The 17,716-nt window shown below is 36.7% G+C and overlaps 2 protein-coding genes across 8 annotated transcripts in view; one reads left to right on the top strand and one right to left on the bottom strand.

Annotated features, from left to right (window-relative positions):
- Positions 1-15,019, bottom strand: part of LOC145256763 (ethylmalonyl-CoA decarboxylase-like) — a 62,316-nt gene extending 47,297 nt beyond the window's left edge. Inside the window, exon 1 of one of the 5 annotated variants that reach the window (XM_080115601.1) lies at positions 14,956-15,019. The gene's annotated coding sequence lies outside the window, so the exon portion shown is untranslated. Of the gene's footprint in view, positions 1-10,932; positions 11,512-12,228; positions 12,359-14,955 lie in introns of those variants that run through there. The other 4 variants (XM_080115603.1, XM_080115600.1, XM_080115606.1 and 1 more) reach the window with 4 other exon arrangements.
- LOC145256707 (vitamin D3 hydroxylase-associated protein-like) overlaps positions 12,421-17,716 on the top strand; it is a 181,992-nt gene continuing 176,696 nt past the window's right edge. The window contains exon 1 of one of the 3 annotated variants that reach the window (XM_080115598.1): positions 12,421-12,724. The gene's annotated coding sequence lies outside the window, so the exon portion shown is untranslated. The remainder of the gene's footprint in view (positions 12,725-17,716) is intronic. The other 2 variants (XM_080115596.1, XM_080115599.1) reach the window with 2 other exon arrangements.

The following is a 17,716-nucleotide window of genomic DNA, read 5'->3' as shown; positions in this document are numbered from 1 at the left end:
ATGATATAATGTGAGTTACTTTGGTGGTGGGTTTGTAATGAAATAACCAGCCATACAATGTCTAAAAGTTATTATTTTAGTGATAGAAGGGGGCGATAATGTGGATTTACTCATGAAAAATGATAGCAGAAATTAGTAACATACCATAGCCTATGTATCAATGTTTTTATTTTAGTAAGAGTGGAGGCGATAATGTAAGTTAAATCATGTGAAATGGTTGTTGAAATTAGTAACATATTAAAAAATTATGAAAAATGATTAAATGCGAGTTATTTGGATGATGTGTTTGTAATGAAAAACCAGCCAAGACAATGTCTTAAAGTTATTATTTTAGACAGGTGAGCGATAATGTGGGTTAAATTGTCGAAATGTGTAACAATCCAGAATTATGGGATTCAACGAGATACATCAACATGTATACTTACAGATTACCAGGAGTAACCCTGGATTCAATGAGATACATGCAAATGTATGCAAGCAGAATACATGGTCACCTGGGATGTAATGAGATAGATGGAAATATATACTAGCAGAATACTTGGCGTTGCCTTGGATTGAATTATATTGATTGAAATATATACTAACAGAATACCTTGCGTCGCCCAGGATTTCATAAGATTGATTGAGATATACTAGCAAAACACCCAGCGTTGCCCGGGATTGAAGGAAATAGGTGAGAATATATATTAGCAAAGTACCTGGCATCGCTTGGGATTTGATGAGATAAATGTGTTGCATATTACCTGTCCTTGCATATACATGCTGTAAATGACCTACCCTAGGTAAGATACAATTATTTCATATGTGTAATACTCGTCTTATGTAGGGAAAATATTCTTTTGCTCGAAATAGCAACTGATACGTAAACATACAAAATTCGTCTTTCATAAGAATAACAAATATATTACAAAACCAAATTCAATTTTTTCATTGTTTATACTATCCCGAGCAACGCCGGGTAGCCCCGCTAGTTACTACTAAAATACAAAGGAAAAATGAAAAATGTCACTTCTTGGGGATCCCCCCCCCTGCAAAAAAACGGCCAGCTGACCAACTTAGAGTTGACCGTTTGGGCCAAAATTTCGATATTTTTCTTCCGGGGGTTCGAGTTTTAATATGATACCAAATTTGTCAAGTTTGGTTGTGTCTGTCAAAAATTTTAGGCGGACATACAAACATATATACACACTAACAGATGTTTGAGATTAATGTATACAGACTAGCGGGGGGGGGTACCCGGCATTGCCCGAGCGTTTGGAGAAGCATCGAAAAAAAATAAAAACTTACGTAACACAAACGAGCAATGTTAAATGTAAAAATCGGAAAAACAAAAACAAAAAGAAAACAAAAACGAACATTAAAATTTCTTTAAAAAATCTGAAAAATAATCACCCCAAAAACAAACATGTGAACAATGGCTTAAATAAGTCTGTTTCGATATTAAAATTTAAAAAATCTTTGGGTACCCAGGTGTTTTTGGGTGTGTGCGGTCGGTCGGGGTGGGGGTTGTTAATGAAAAACCTAAAAATAAGCGAAGTAAAAAAAAACCCAGAAAAAACAGAAAAAAATGAACGTTACGTAAAAAATGGCTTAAATAACCCTGCTTCAATATTAAAATTTAAAAAATTGAAAAAAAATAAAGGACATCTCACACCACAATTTGAACCCAAAACGTTTAGATGATGACCCATCGCTCTAACCAACTGAGCTAACACGACATACATGAAATTGTGTCAGTTCTTAAAATATTTAAACTAAATCAGGTTATGACGTCATCTGACGCATGCGTAGAACCGATCACGTTATGAGAGGACGGTTTTTGCTGACCCCCCCCCCCGTAGAAAAGTGCTGATTTCAAGGTGAAAAATGAACGTTTTTGGCCAATTTTTCGATATTTGACGGGCGAAGGATGGGGCTTTCATATGAGACCAAATTTGTGAAATTTTGTTCAATCTGTTGAAAGTTTTTAGCAGACATACATACATACATACATTTTCGCTTTTATATATATAGACTAGTGGGGGTACCCAGCGTTGCCCGGGTGTTTGGAGGTGTGTGTGCTGTTAAATAAAAAAGAAAACGGGGGGAGGGATGTAGAATCAAACCCGAAGCCCTGAGGAGAAGTTTGTAAAATAAAATAGGTCAGCCAGAATGAGTTACTCAAAGATGTTTGAATTTATTTAAGTAAGAACCAAATTGACATGTGTGCGCATGGAAGTCATAGAGCGTTACAATGACGACGACGGAAGCTATTCAGCAAATGAGGTCAATGACCAGGTTTGTTTTTTATAAGCGAAGTAAAAAAAGAAAACATAAAAATGAACGTTAAAACTTAAGTGTGAGGGGGTGGGTAATCAAAACATCGAAAAAAAAAACACAAAAAAAACTAACATAAGGCAAACGAACCATGTTAAATGTAAAAATCGAAAAAACAAAAAAGTAAACAGAAAAACGCACACGTGAAAAATGGCTTAATTTAAAAAATCGGTGGGTACCCGGGTGTTTTTGGGTGTGTGGTCGGGGGTGGATAAGCGAAGTAAAAACAAAAACAGAAAAACGAAAGTTACCTGAAAAATGGCTTAAATAACACTGGTTCAATATTTAAATTTAAAAAAAAAAAAAAAGACATCTCACACCACGATTCGAACCCAAAACGTTTAGATAACGAACCAACACGCTAACCAACTGAGCTAATGTGACGTACATGAAATTTAGTCAGTTTTTCAACTATTTAAAGTAAATCAGATCATGACCTCATCTGACGCATCCGTAGAACCGGTCGTTGTCGCGAGAGGACCGTTTTTGTTGACCACCCCCTGTCGAAAATTGTCAATTTCGGGGTGAAAAAATAAACGTTTTTGGCCAATTTTTCGATATTTTTCGAGCGAAAGATGAAGCTTCAATATAATACCGAGTTTGTGAATTTTCTTTGTGTGTGTGTCGAAAGATTTTAGCGGACACACAAACGTACATACAAACACACATTTTTGCTTTTATATTTGTAGACTAGCGAGGGGTACCCGGCGTTGCCCGGGTGTTTGGGGGGGGGGGGGTAAAAAAAAAAGTAAGTATGAGGATTGAACCCGAACCCTTGAGGCAAAGTTGTAAATTAAAGTGTGAAAAAAAAAAATGTGCGATGTTAACCATTGCCCCACTGCGAGATGCTAACGGTAACACGTTTGAATTTATTTAATTACTTGGATTTAGCAGGTGCCCGTTTTAAATGAGGTCAAGTTTTGACTGCGGGATAGTATTCATTTACTGCTGAACGCTTTTTTTTCCCCCCCGAAGATGTTATAGGAAAAAGACTAACCCACGTGCGGCGAGCGACAAATATTGAATATTTATCTTCCCGAAATCGAGCAAATTAAATAGACAGGCGAGCTTCGTCGTTAAGTGTGAGATATTACGATTTGTATGTGATATAAAAAGTTTTAAAAAGTTGTAAACCGAGTGACCGTTTCTCTGAAAGAAGCCTTTTGTAGACACACAGAAAAAGCAAACACACATACATACATACATTTTCGCTTTTATATTTATAGAGGTTAGAATTTAAACACATTCATCCAGAATCAAATGATGCAGAATGCTCAAATTGCCCAAACTGTTATCCGAAAAAACATTTTTAAAAAGTCTACAAACTCATTTTGGCCAATCATAAGTTGATGATATTACTATTTTGCATACACATTATTGATGCGGATAAAACATGTATGCACATATAAAATATAAAACACAAGCATCGCAGTAAACGCAACTCAGGCAGCATAATAACGCAAATATTTATCCCACGGAACATTGCAACAATACAACACCAACTAGGTTACATTCACAACTTTCTCAGCTTTAAATCGATATAACACACGCATACATACACCAAACAGACGATTCCCTAAAACGCATTAAGACACAATAAACAAACACAATTAAAAAAGCAAAATGCAAGCTAATTATCAATTTCCCCTTTGCCTTCACCTACGTCCGTGCCACCACTATAAAAATGTTAATCTTCTCTGGAGGAGGCTAATGTGTGCTGCGCTATCAACTCGCTCATCAGTAACAAGTAGCCACCGCCACCATCACCAACTACTGTGAGCCGTGTTGTAAACACCGTTCTATCAACAAGTAGCCACCGCCGCCATCACCAACTACTGGGAGCCGCGTTGTGATAGTCGTTCTATCAACAAGTAGCCACTGCCGCCATCACCAAATATCCTGACACGCCAGCAGTCTCATTTCACGATCGTTTTTATTTTTAAATATACGTTTGAACTTAACCCCATTCGTTTGTCAATTTCTTGCTTTCTTTACGCTCAGTTCTGTTTATAACAAGTGGTGTCAGAGCGTTAGCAAGAAAAACATGAATAACTACACTGATTTCACATGGTCTGGACTGTTCATGCTGATTAAGGAACAGAGGCAGCTTCTTTTCAACTTAATGACCGACACAACACTTTGAGAAATTCGACTCGACAAAGACGACACGACATCTACCCTGAAATCAGCGGCGATAACAACCACTGCTGCTCAGGCTAATGGTGATTACAGACTGCTCATGCGTCAGCAAACAATTCAAGACGCCATGAGACAACAAAAGACTTTCCGCTCGGGGAACGACGTGAGTCAGTTTATCACTACGCTAAACAAAATATATATGATTAACGTTGCACCATAACTACCATCTTGCCCCAGCTTGGAAGGCGAATTCATTAAGTCAGCAAAGAACTTATCAGACCAAAGCATATTCCAGCAGATGCTCGACTCTGAGCAGGATACAGCCACCTTCACCCTCTTAAAGGAGTATCTCCTAGCTATCCACGGCAGCCAGATGACCACTTTTCAACACTTGAGCCGAGCCTGGGACCTAGAGCGGCAAAACGATGAAAGACTGGCTTGAGAATACGTTTAGAGAAGCAGCCGTGCACATCAAGAGAAAATACACTTAGCTCATATGCAATTAATAACAAACAAGTAATGGTGGAATTCAATCGCACACCCACCTGGGGTGGTCCAACACACACAGCCACCATCATATAGACACCGTTACCAACCCACATCCCCGCCTACAACACCCACTTCGGGAGCGTGTGGGTTCACTCAGCCAATGGATCACATCCTGTACCCCGCAACCTGAAGGAAAGCTGGTATGGCTAAAAGTTAACACAGGTCTTTCGCTACCAGACCATCCAAACCGTGACGAGTTAGATGCCACTGCTAGCCTACTGATCCGGTATGCCGACATCATCGATACTGAAAAGAATGACAAGGGCACATTCATCCGACCTGTCCGAATACCAACCAACGGCCAGTCACTCAGTCAAAAACAGAACCTGATCGCTCAGGCCCTGGAAGCGGAGGTTAACTCCGAGATCAGTCGCATGGCGGACGAGGGCGTCATAGAAACATGCCGCGACCTCAAGGGCTTTATTGACAACAACTTGGTGCACGCCAAAACATTCGATGACTACATCCTCGCGCTCGAACAGTTGTTCGCCGCCCTCTGAAATTCGGGCTCAAGCTGAACCCAGAGAAATGTTCATTCCTCACACCCGAGGCCAAATTTCTTGGCCGTATGATAACCAGTGAGGAGTTCAAAGCTGACCCAGGATACGTCCAGTCCATTAGAGAAATGAAGCCCCCAACTAGAAGAAAAGAACTCCAAAGCTTCATCGGCCATCTGGTATGGATCAGACAATTCCTTGAGACGCGCTTACACGAACAAATTAAATCGAGCATGTTCTCGAATCTTATGGCCACCATACACGAACTCAACAAGGCCAGGCCATTCCACTGAACAGAGAATGCTGACAGGGCCTTTAGAAAAATCAAGGACCAGTTGTCCTCTCCGCCAGTCATCTCATTTCCTGACTTTTCCAAGCCATTCACACTGACTACAGATGCCAGCGAAGTTGCATGTGGGGCAATTTTAATGCACATAATGTACATAATGCTGAATGTATGAGATGTGACTGCGACGATGTTCTTCCTCCTGTTGTTACAGGAGGAAGAACATCGTCGCAGTCACATCTCATACATTCAGCCCCATAGAACAGAATTAGTCCACAACGGAATGTGAAACATACGCCGTGAAGTGGGAAATACTGAAATTTGACTATTTTCTATGCAGCCGCCCCTCCATCGTTTTCACAGACCACAGACCACTCACGTATCTGGACCAACAGGAATTTAATAATGTAAAAATATGCAGATGGCAGGAGGAGATATTGTGTTATAACTTCGTCCTAGAGTATGTGGAGGGCGAGTCCAATATATAGGCTGATATGCTCAGAAGAGGTTGCGGACAAAAGAAAATCAAGGCTCTGAGCAACCCCAATCCGGCTGGGAAAACGTTCACGCTACACGACTCCAACCTAGGCATTAACATCCCATCATGGTGCATTGGTGACATTAACAGCCTACGACTCGTCCTTAACACACACACACACACACACCGCAGAACGTTCACACACAGAAACGTATCAGTGATGCATTCTTTGCCTATCACGCCAACGCCATCATCCCTGCCGAAGAAATCTGCGACCACTTGGACATTGCAGCCAAACAACAAAGGATGAGACTCTAGCCAAGATCGTACATGCTGTTCAATCTTCCACACCAAGCTGCCCACAAATCGACCCCAATGATCATCAGGCCAAGCTGTTCAAAAGGAAATTTCATCAATTCTTCCTCGAACCTGGAACTGCCGTCTTAATGATAAGGGATCAAAAACATTCTCCAAGCCTGGTCGTACCATACAAGCTCCAAGCTAGATATCTCTACCAGGCACATGACGCCAAAAACCACTCAGGTATAACTCGGATGCAGGAATTCCTTTCTAGTTATTGGTGGGAGTCCAAAAATAGCGACGTTCAAGCCTATGCCGACTCTTGCATGACATGTGCAAGGTGCAAGGGAAACTATGGCAGACGCACTCGCTGGCCCATGGGCCACTGTAAACGTGGTAAAAGACTTTTGACCTCGTCTTCATAGACTTTGTCTCAATGTCCAACTCTAAGGGAAAGCGCTACATACTCACAATATTGGACAGCTTCAGCTGATACTTCATGGCCATACCATGCGCAAGAGACCGCGCTATCGATGCCGCCCATGGATTATATCAATTCTTCCTGCGACACAGAGAGATACCACGCATAGTTTCCTGTGACCACGGCATGCACTTCACAGGAGAAGTCTACCGACAATTCTGCGAACAGATGTCCATCACCCAGCAACTCCATTGCTCATGGCGCCCACAAAGCTCGGGGAACATAGAATGACAGCACCGGACAATGAAAAACGCCCTCTACATATTATGTGAGGACAAAAACTGTGAATCGACGGACATCCTTCAATCCGTCGTTTCATCCATGAACGCCACAACCAAAAAAGCCACGGGTGTCTCCCCACATTACACAATCTCAGGCCGCCACTCCAACATCAGCCTCCCGACTCCTCACAGAAAGGAAATCAGGAGCGATTAACCAGAAGCATACAGCATGCAAATTAATGCACTACTGAGACAGGTTTACCAGCATGTCGCCCTGGTTAGTGATGAGGCCGACCACAAAATGGAGAGCAACAAAAACCAGCCCTCTTACATGAACTCGCTCGAAGTAGGGGACAAGATACCACTTCACCGGCCGCAATCAGCCACTGCACAATTATCCTACCTGCATTGGATAGGGATCTTTTTGATTACCAAAACAAACAACGTGATGTATCAAGTGCAAGACGAAAACAGCACCACAGCCTGGATACACCTTGCACATATTCGGCAGATAGCCCTCACGCCTTCCCCACCGTTCTGTCAATACTTTTCTGCCCCCACCCCCGTTGCAACGTCAGTTGGAGGTAAACTGACTGGCAAGCATGTTAGCCTTCTCGGTTGCTGAGCAAACAACTTCATGATTGTTGGATAGTGGGGGAGTTGTTGATTGCCCATTAATTACTACACTGTTGTAGATTTTCTAGAAGTCACGGGTTACTAATTTCTGAGCTTCGATGCGTTTTTGGGTGGTTTCAGTAAATTCTCTCTTAGCTGTTGCTATTTCTTTCTTACAGTTGCTTCTGGCTTCTATATACTTCTGTCTGTTTGAACTGGATTTATGTCGGTTAAATCTGTGGTACGCGTGCTGCCTTTGCGCGATGGCAGCTGCACATGTGGAAGTAAACCATTGGGGAGAGTGGGGCTTGCTATAAAATTTCCGCGTGGGGACATGTGCTTCAATTGCTGTTTTGAACCATTCAGTGGTCTCATTTGCGCACTGTTCAGCAGGAAATGAAAAGATATTTCGCCATGGGGCGTCCCTAATGAGATCCCTGATGGCTTCCCAGTCGGCCTTTTTATAATATCTCGTTGTTTTGAGCAATGGCTCTTCTATTTTGGCTCTAGAGTTTAGGGTGATTTTAACTATTATCACTACATGATCAGCATTTCCAAGTGGGCTGTGGGCGTTCGTAACACATTCATCAGGAACTGTGGTCAGAAACAGATCTAAAAGTGATGCGCGTTGATCTTGCTAGTCAGGGAAACAGGTTGGAAACGTAACTGTCTGTGATAGGGAATGAGAGAAGCTATGTGTTGTGGTACCAGCTGCGTCTGTGTAATTAGAGAATCCAAGCCAGTTACTGTGGTGAACATTGAAGTCACTAATACATGAACTTGTGCGCTAGTGTCGAGGGAAAGTGCTGTATCTATGCTGTCAGAGACTTTGTTTAGGTCAAGGGAGAGCGGTAGAGAAAATAAAAGTAACTAATATTATGTTGCATGTTAAGTCTAAAGCACATAAAGGCTTGATCGTCCGATTCTAGTTTTTTTTCGTTAGTCAGGGGAAGGGTGTTTCGAATATATACTCCAAGCCTGTGCATATGTCTGTCAGAGTCCTTACGGCAGAGTGGGAGATATCCGGGCATGTTAAAGTAGTTAGAGGGGATGGAGGAGTATAGGTTAGTCTCACTTAGTGCTAAGATATCCAAGGTGTTTGTTAGGAGAAATACTTCAACATCATTTAAATTAGTTCTAAGCCCACAGATGTTAGTAAATGCAAGCCTCAAGGGAGGAGGCAATTTGTTTTTCTTTGAGTTTTGTCCTGGTTTAAGAGTAATTTTAGATTGTACTGTCATTTTTTTTTTTTAAGTTTCAGTTAGGTAATTGGTTATGCAGTACACCAGGCATGCAACGCAAGTAGACCATCAGCTAACCTTCCATCTACTAGCACTGTGGCCTCAGGAAAGCCCATCGGGTATGAGTGCAGGGTCCCTTTCCATGCATGACATGGCACTACAAACATCCCGATATTATTCAACTGTTGATGGAGCAGCCGCTCTAAGCGCTACCAAAGAGTTAGGGCTCCTGTACTACCAGTCGGGAACAGCAGCCATGAACTGTCAATCTGGTACCCTCAACCCATCAGACGATGGTCAATCCAATCTACTTGTACTGGCATTATGATGTTCAAGCACTTACAACTGCCCAGTTTAGTGGGGGATGTGTCGGGAGAGGGGAAAATCGGTGTTCATTGCCCTAGTCAGGAAACAAGATCGACCACTGAGTGTTTCTGTCGAATCTTTGTGCTCCGACCTCTACGTCTGGCTAATAGGCAAAGAAGGAGTATGGAAGCCGGGCGATACAGTGCCTATCTACTCCTTAAGCAGTTTAGGTTTGCAGACCGGTAATTTGTTCGAGTCACCAGCTCTAGGAAGGATGTCATCTAGACTGGAGATTATATCAAAGGCATCACCATCCAGTTTTGATTTAAGCACTAACAATTTGTCAGCCTTATTCAAATTATCTGTACAAAATTCGAATTTATTCAGAAAGGTTCTGAATGAAAACTTATCCTCTATGGACGTTCTGTAAACCTCGGACAGTCCAGTTGCATTTTTACGGGCATAACCGTTGAAGGTTGAATAACTTAAGCAGTATCTAATTTCAATTTCAACGATAACAATTTTTTTTCAATTTCCAAAGATAACCCTTCTGAAATCTCACAAAGATGCGATTTCTCCTTATCTGGAGTCTTGATTAGAACTAGGTCTAACAGATCGTCCAGATCCTTTAACCAACCTCTAATTACCGTCTCTCGGGACCTTAAAATATCTGGTGAAGGGTTGTTAACTTCTAACCATTTCACAACACTATTTATGCAAAGCTTTTTGGCTTCCTACTTAGTTATTAATTCCCTTAGGGCCATAGTTCGTCCCTAGAGAACAATTAATAAAATAACAGAGATATAATTATCCGCAAATGTTAAGGTGGCGAAAATCGCCCCTATTATTCCAAAACGGAATTGTAATCACAAATCAATAAACAACGCTAATGAAATTTGCCGTCAGCAATTAATCGATCCCAAAATTAGGCCAAATGCTCTAAGGAATATAATCAAGCTACACTTTTTATAACCAACTCGAAATTCCCGAGCGACAACAAGGGTGCCTAAAAAAATGGGGGGGGGGATTAAACCCTTTCCTTTCCCACTATTTTTTTAATCAAATTTCAACTCACATTATCATTTTGAAAACTGACAACAGTAGCACAAAATAAATTCAATGTGAATATTAAAACATGGCATTACAATCACAAATCAAACATTAGTAATTCTCAATTTAAATCAATTAATTTAAAATTAAATTAATATTTAATACATGAAGATAGAACACATTCAAATTTAGTGTGATTTAAACATTTAAATCACGGGAAAAAAATCATTAATGGTTTCTTTTACTCCTGTTTTTTTTTTTACGTCTACAGAATTTGAACCGAACTTTTTTTTTTTCCAATTTAATCGCAAATAAATAATCCATGTGGGATTTTGATTTGAAAAAAATGTAATTTTAATATGCTATTAACTTACGACCCCAATTACAAGGTCAAGTTAAACTATTATCTAAACGCAATTTTAAATGTAAGAAGTATTCCTTATTTTTTCTTACCTTTTTATGAGTGCAAAGACATCGTTACTCGAGACGTAACATCAAGGTCTTATTAGTTTTTAGCGACAGAAGTTAAGCAATTCGACTTTAATGAAATAAAAAATACTTTTCTGAATTAACGAAACAGAAAAAAAAATTCTTATTCCTCTTCTTTTTTTTTTTTTGACTTAACAAACTACGATTTCTAAGAATTACGTTGAAACTTATCAACAATAATTTGCTCAAATTATATATAAAAAAAAAAAACACTGGGAATCTGCTCATCTTAAATCAAGACTTTGCACAAATTATATAAAAAAATAATCGTTTTGCAAAAAAATGAGAATGTAAGAAATTATTTCTCATTCGCTTCATGTTACTGACATGCAGAAGTGCCAATGGTGCCATAGGTGTTATTGTAAATTAACACTCCGTTTTTAATTTTACGGAATTAGCTAAGAGTGTTAATTTACAATAACACCTATGGCACCATTGGCACTTCTGCATGTCAGTAACATGAAGCGAATGCGTGTAATTTAGTTTCAAGAACCGCCGAGTCGCCGACAGATGTCGTTTGTCAGCCAAAGAACCGGGGTCGATAACTATTGTTGTAATGAAAAATAAGTTTCATTCAACACACAAAACTAAAAACACATAGAAATGAAAAAAGTTGGGAAATTATTTTAATATTCATTTTAAGAAAATGCTATTAAAAAACAAAAAGTCGATAAAAGTGCCGCATAATCAGTAAAACGTAGTCATTTAAAACAGAAAAGAAAAAGTCGATAAAAGTGACACAAACAGTAAAACAGTAAAAAAAAAAAAAAAAAAGATATTATTAATAAATGTGTAGTAATGTCTTTTATTTCAATATTCAATATAAGAATAATTTCAATATTTCATATATATAATATTTCAATATAAGAAAAGAAAAAGTCGATAAAATTGACACATAAACAGTAAAAAAAAGATATTAATAAATGTGTAGTAATATGTTTTATTTCAATATTCATAAACATTAACGTTGTCATTTAAAAAGAGTAAAAAAAAAGTTTTAAAAAGTCGATAAAGTGATTAAAAGTGAGATATTATTAATAAATGTGTAGTAATGTCTTTTATTTTAATATTCATAAACAGTAAAACAATGTCGATAAAAAGTGTTGTTACTATGGCAACTAAAACATGTCCTTTGCGGCTGCGCAGGGAGAAGTTATTGTTTTTTGAGGGTGTTCGGCAGGGAACTCTTACCGCGACCAGTACCATAATGTATTTTATATAAAAATAAATAGTTTTTATAAATTTTTGTTACACATTTACCTTAATTTGTTTACTCTTCTTTTTCAAGTTGCTGGATGGATGACTATTAACAAAAAATGGTTGACGCCAACGACACTTGGTTTTACACAGGGGACATAACTCGAATGAATATTTTAGATTACTTGTTCGGTGACCAACATTTTAGCCTAAGAGCAATTCAATATTAAAAGATTTTTAAAACCATCGACTTTTGGGGGCCAAATTTCCACAGGTGCACCATTTTGTTTGTTTTTATTTCATATCGTAAGTCTTAAAAGTGTAAATGTCAAAAAGGCTAAATTCGCGAAATTTGACAAAAAAAAAAAAAAGGAGTGTTGGCGATTTAGAGTTATCTCCCTCTGTCCCCTTCCTCGTCGTCAACATTTCAAACATGGCTACCTTTACCTGGCTGTAATAAATAATTGTTTTTCGCTGTAAAAAAAAAAAAAAAAGAAAAAAAAAGCATCTTGATCAAATTAAGTGAATTTTTTTTTCGCAGAACTTTATTCCATAACGGGTACGTACAATATAACTTTTTTTCAATGTTTTCATTTTTTAATGTCTTGACTAAACTGTATAAGTACCCTTACGGTCCATTTCTTTATCGACGTGTAGAGAACATATCGAGAAAGTAAACTTCCTTCTTAAAAGTAATTTAATTGTTTGTTTGTTTTTTCTCAATTTTTACGACTTGCCCCAGCGTATTATAAACACCCTAACCTCCCCATGTTCAGAACGGCTTTTGGAATACCCCCCTCCCCCCGGCTTTCAAGGTTGGAGGGTGTTTATTCCGGAAGCCGTTCTTAACATAGGGAGGTTGGAGTGCTGGTAGAAAATACGCTGGGGCACGTCGTAAAAATTTACCGTTTTTTTTTTTTGTTTTTTTTCTGCTAATATGATAAATCCTCGTTTTTTTTTTTTTTAATGATGAAAAACACGTATTTTTAGCGGTAGGGCATTCTCGTCCATACCCCCACCATAAATAAATAATAATAATAATAATAATAATAATAATAGTGGGAGGGGGGGTTGGAGGATCCAACGTCAAAACGCCGCCTATCGTAAATTAATTCAAGAAATGGGGATCATTTACTAGAACGTTGTATGTGAAATTGAACTCGCCTTCCATATCTTTAAATATTGATTTTTTTTTTTTTTTGTAAATGTTTACTTTAACTACAACAGAACACCGACCAATAAAATTTGTTTTTTTTATATGTTTTCGGGGTTGCTGACAACGAATCTGATATTCAAACCCGTCGCATGGTATTAACCCCTGAACCCTTGCACTATTTTGTGCCAACTCAACTCACCGCACGGGCGCACCGCACCGCCATCGTTTATGCTATTATGTGATGATGATGCGTTCGCGCGTAGTAAGGTGACTGTCACATTGCGGAAGAATTTTTTAGCAGACATTTAAAATAACAGTTTCAAAAAACAAAAAAATGTGGTTCATTTTTTCTGTGTTACATAATACATGAGTGCATGGGCGAACGCATAAACGAAGGCGGTGAAATGGCACAAAATAGTGCGAGGCTTCAGAGGTTAATACGATGCAAACGGTAAATTTGCGATGGGTTTGAATATAAGATTCGGGGTTTGTATTACTGTACACATAGATTCGAAAAACAAATATATAACAAATAAATGTTATCAAAGGCAAGATAAGTTACTTTTCTGCCAAACTGGATATATATTTTGTGTTTTTATTCAATGTAACATATTTATTCCGCTCGAAAAACATACAGTGTTTACCGATGTATTCGAAAATTCAAGATGGCGTCTCCACACCCTCTTTAACACCGTAAGTTTGGAAAAAGGTGTTATAAATAAAAAACTATACAAAATACTATTAAAAACCCGCCGAATATATGTCAACCTATGTCACCGTAACATATATTGAGCGAGTTTTTAACAGTATTTTATCCGTTTTTTTATTTATAACATCTTTTCCCACACTTACCGTGTTAAAGAGAGAATCAGACGCCATCTTGAATGTTCCAATACATCGGTAAACACTGTATGGTTTTCGAGCTGAATAAACATGTTACATTGAATAAAAACACGAAAAATATATCCAGTTTGGTAGAAAAGTAACTTATCTTGCCTTTGATAACATTTATTTGTTATATATTTGTTTTTGACAACTTTTTCGAATCTATGTGTACAGTAATACAAACCCGCATGTATTAAACCATTTTGGGTATGTTTTTACGACAGAGCACCCAGCGTTGTATAAACACCCAAACCTCCTCATATTAAGAACGGCTTTTGCAATAAACACCCCTAACCTCGAAAGTCGTTCTTCACTTGGGGAAGTTGGAAGTGTTTCTTCCAAAAGCCGTTCTTAACATAAGGTTTGTTGTCGTAGAAAAAAAAGCCGATTTTGTTTTGAATATTATGACCTGCTGACTGGGCATGTACATTTTGAAAACGAAAATAATTGAAATAAATCGCCGGTATAAACTTTGCAAATCGGGAATATTAAGAAAAACATAACTTATTCTCTTAGTCTTTTTTATATTGTGTTAGGCAATATTTTGAAAAAATAAATTGTTATTTTAATCAAAGGTCACGTATTCATTACAACATAATTGCATTAAATTATTAAAATTAACAAAACGTCACAAATTAATATTAAGCATACACACATTTTTACATAGATTATATTTTGAAACTGATACCATATAACAATAACGCAAATATTTTCATACTTAAAAATCAGAACAAAAACAACTTTCTTGCCTTTTTCTGCTTTACCTTAGCATTTCACGCGAGTTTACGACTAAGAGTGCTCTCCCTTTGTTTCAGAGGAAATTATTCTATTACAATTTTTTCCCGGTCATTTTAGTAACTGTTAGTTGTTCCTATATACTTGCTTCCCCATGAGGGCAGAGTTAGAGTTAGACGCAAGGTCGGTTTTTAATGTGACGAAAATCCACCTCCCCTAAAAAGGGGCACTCTGGATAGGAACAAAAATAAAAAAAATTGTCTCAGTCATAAAGGGTTTCTATTCCACTGATCCAGGACAGAAAAGAGGAAGTGTAGATAGCATCAGAACAAATACTACACAGTGATTTTGTACATTTAGTTTGTGTTTGGAAAACATACAATTTAAAGTAATTATACAATAATCTGTAATTTACAATAACAAAAAACTTAGGTATGAAGTCCTAATAAGAATGAGGAGGGGAGTTCGAGGGTCTTTCTATTGCCTATGAATCCTGTCATTACTTTTAGTCGGCACCTTTCACCACAATACCGCATTCACACCGTTGAGTTAATTCTACTCAATGAATCCAATATATATGTTTGTGTATATATATATATATATATATATATATATATATATATATATATATTTTTCTTTTTACATGGAGTTCACCACTTATCAAGGCCCAATGGCCACTCGGGGACAAGGGTTATTGTGTGTACAGGACTCAATGGGATAGTGTAGCAATAGTATTGGAGAATTGATAAGGTATCATTACTTAGGGGGGGCGGTTAATCAGGAATTTGTTTGTGTTAGACTTGAAGACATCCAGGTTGAAGTCGGGAGGGAAACAGGCAAGCGGAACAGAGTTCCACAGGTGTGCAGTTCTTAGAAAGAAGCTTTGTTCATGGAATCTACATTTTGATTTAGGCACAGATAAGGAGTGGGGAAAATTATTGCCGGTGGTTTCAGCTAGTCGGGTGTTTTTTGAAAAAGATTGGCGAGAGGGGACCAGAATAGAGCTCAGACGAGCACTTGCCATGGAAATAAAGATAGAACAAAGACAGGCTCGCTACGTCTCTTCTGTGGGAAAGAGGTTGCAGGGTAGAGAAAAGGGCATCCCCCACCAGGCCACGGAGTCTATTTTGTACTCCATCAAGGCAGGATAGACTGTTTTTAGCAGCTCCTGCCCAGATGTGGCAGCAGTACTCCATCTTTGGACGTACGTGGCTCTTATATAGATAGAGAATTGCATCATTAGTGAGATATCTTCTGGAGCGGTAGAAGGATCCCACCACTTTCCCAGCGACCTTGGCAACAGACTTGATGAATGTGTTCCATTTAAGATCAGGAGTAAAGGTCAAACCCAGAAGCTTATCAAAACATGGGGCCTCCCCTAGATGAGAGCCATCCATTTCAATTGATGCCAGATGGTGATCAGAGCGTTTATGATGTAGAGATAGGAGCTTGGTCTTAGATGCATTAAAGGTAACCAGCCACCTCTTTCCCCACTGTACCACGCGTTCAAGATCAGAGGAGAGAGAATCAGAGAGCACATTATCATTTACGGCCTTTGATGTATTGCCATAGATGGTCGTGTCATCAGCATATATATATATATATATATATATATATATATATATATATATATATATATATATATATATATACCTATTATGTATATATATATATATACCTATTATGTATATATATATATATACCTATTATGTATATATATATATATACCTATTATGTATATATATATATATACCTATTATGTATATATATATATATACCTATTATGTATGTATATATATATATACCTATTATGTATGTATATATATATATATATATATACCTATTATGTATATATATATACCTATTATGTATGTATATATATATATATATATACCTATTATGTATATATATATACCTATTATGTATATATATATATGTATATATATATACCTATTATGTATATATATATATATGTATATATATATACCTATTATGTATATATATATATATGTATATATATATACCTATTATGTATATATATATATATATATACCTATTATGTATATATATATATATATATACCTATTATGTATATATATATATATATATATATACCTATTATGTATATATATATATATATATATACCTATTATGTATATATATATATATATATACCTATTATGTATATATAAATATATATATATATACCTATTATGTATATATATATATATATACCTATTATGTATATATATATATATATACCTATTATGTATATATATATATATATACCTATTATGTATATATATATATATATACCTATTATGTATATATATATATATATACCTATTATGTATATATATATATATACCTATTATGTATATATATATATATATACCTATTATGTATATATATATATATATATACCTATTATGTATATATATATATATATACCTATTATGTATATATATATATATATACCTATTATGTATATATATATATATATATACCTATTATGTATATATATATATATATATACCTATTATGTATATATATATATGTATATATATATATATATATACCTATTATGTATATATATAATATATATTATACCTATTATGTATATATATAATATATATTATACCTATCATGTATATATATATTATACCTATCATGTATATATATAATATATATTATACCTATCATGTATATATATAATATATATTATACCTATCATGTATATATATAATATATATTATACCTATCATGTATATATAT

The sequence above is a fragment of the Euprymna scolopes genome, chromosome 3 (genome assembly GCF_053919585.1).
Source record: "Euprymna scolopes isolate OS-2025 chromosome 3, ASM5391958v1, whole genome shotgun sequence".
NCBI lineage: Eukaryota > Metazoa > Mollusca > Cephalopoda > Sepiida > Sepiolidae > Euprymna > Euprymna scolopes.
The sequence above is the reverse complement of the archived record's forward strand: the minus strand, read 5'-3'. Positions and strand labels throughout refer to the sequence as shown.